The following is a 2004-nucleotide window of genomic DNA, read 5'->3' as shown; positions in this document are numbered from 1 at the left end:
GGCACATGAGAAGTAGAGATAAAAGATTTAAAAGTAATTCAATTAGAAACAAAAGGATTAAAAAGTAATTCAATTAGATAAGTAGTAAGTAATTTAATTTTATTTTTTATGACTCACGATAATACTATGTATTTTCAATAATGTTACAACTAAATGATATTAAAAAAATGTAAATGGTTGAAAGAAAAAAGAAGTAATACATGGATGATATAATTAATGAGTACAATTAAACTAAAAATAAAAAATTAAAAAAAATATAAAGGACATGATATATAATTAAAAGATAACTAGTGAATATAATTATACAAAAAATTAAAAAAAAATGTAATGGTCTAGTATTTTAGGAATGTATTATTTAATACATATGTTTATCAAACTAAAAAAAAGAATCGTGGCTATCAACGGAATTCTTTAAATACTTGTGCAATAATGAAAAGAAAGTTCTAGTTAAAGAAGTAGCCTTGGATGTCTCTTTCTTTTTTAGATCAATCTTAAAAGTCTCGACTAAAGATAGAGAATTACAAAAGAGTTTTTTATCAATCTAATCCCCTTTAATAATGCCATAAAAAAATTTAGATTACATAGACTTATCTAACTAAGCACATTCAACATATTTTCCAACTTTTTAGTAACACCTACCCACCAACATTACAAACTACCACAATTTTATGACTCACCAGCCACATACATGCATATATTACATAAAGACATCTTATATTACTAAGTATCTCTATCCTTTATTGTAAATAAATGTATATATCATTTGATTCATGAACTCCTATGGTCGGAACCATTTGTCCTCCTTGTATATCACTTTCATATGTTGAAAAATGTGAATTTTATTTTTTGTTTGTTTCTCAAAAATCATAATTCCCAGCTAATGTCATTTTTCTTTCAATCCATTTTACAATATTTTGGTAATTAACTATCATCGGCTATAGCACCAACTTTTTCTAACAAAAATTGAATTGCATCTTTCAATTTTTGAAATATAATCTCTCTAGTCATGTTTGCTCTTGTAACATCACCCCTAGAGTACTTTATCTCTCCCCAGTTACTAGTTAAATAACCTTCAACTACAAAACAATTTAAATTCTGTTGTCTCTGTTTATATTCTTAGTTGTTTTGAGTTTTACCAAACTTTAATCGATGAAATTCATAGACTTGTCCTATAATTTTTGTGGGGTCAAAAAAGAATGAAAGAAAATGCAATAGGTTAATTGAGAGATAATCAGCAGACCAAAAGTTTAAGGTGGATTGAACTTTGATTTAAAAGTGTTTAATTTGACCTTCTTTAAAAAAAACAAAAAAAACTAGAGATTGAAACTAAGCAGCCCTCACTTTCTTCAAAGTATACCAAAGTATGTATTTTAGGTATTCTACATTCCTAGAGGTTGATATTGGAATAAATTCCTCTAAGAAATTGGAGAAGTTTGCTAAAAGGTAAGAAAACAATCATGTAAAGTCAACACATTAAAGACTCTTGGCTCAGACAATTTAACCCCATAAAAAATCATTGTTGCAAAGTCCAAATCAACAACTTAACTAGATTTTAGCTTTAATTGTAGCAGACAAATAGTGAAAACACAAAATAATTCAACTTTTTAATCATAAGTTGGCACAAACTATTCTTCAGATTCCAGACGCTATCTCGGACGAAGAAGACATTCTTACTAGATTAGAACTTGCAGTACTCAATCTTTTCGGCATATCCATTGTCTTATCGGCTCTTGTACTCTCATTAGAGTAGTGATTACTAGAGCAGTGTAAACAAATGCCTTTGTACTCTTTAATTTGGTAACTGAGATACCAACTAAAGAATAAAAAATTTCTATAGAAAATTTACAATGTTAACCGGATGTACCCAAATATAATCAATCAAAATAATCAATTACTCATGGGATAATCTCTGCAAAGAAAGTGATGATAGTGACAGTGGTGTTGATGATGATGATCATGATAAGCTTCAGGAGGATAGAATATATTCAAACTATGAAGCAGAAA

Source organism: Arachis ipaensis, chromosome B03, assembly GCF_000816755.2.
Source record: "Arachis ipaensis cultivar K30076 chromosome B03, Araip1.1, whole genome shotgun sequence".
NCBI lineage: Eukaryota > Viridiplantae > Streptophyta > Magnoliopsida > Fabales > Fabaceae > Arachis > Arachis ipaensis.
Note: the sequence above shows the minus strand (reverse complement) of the source record.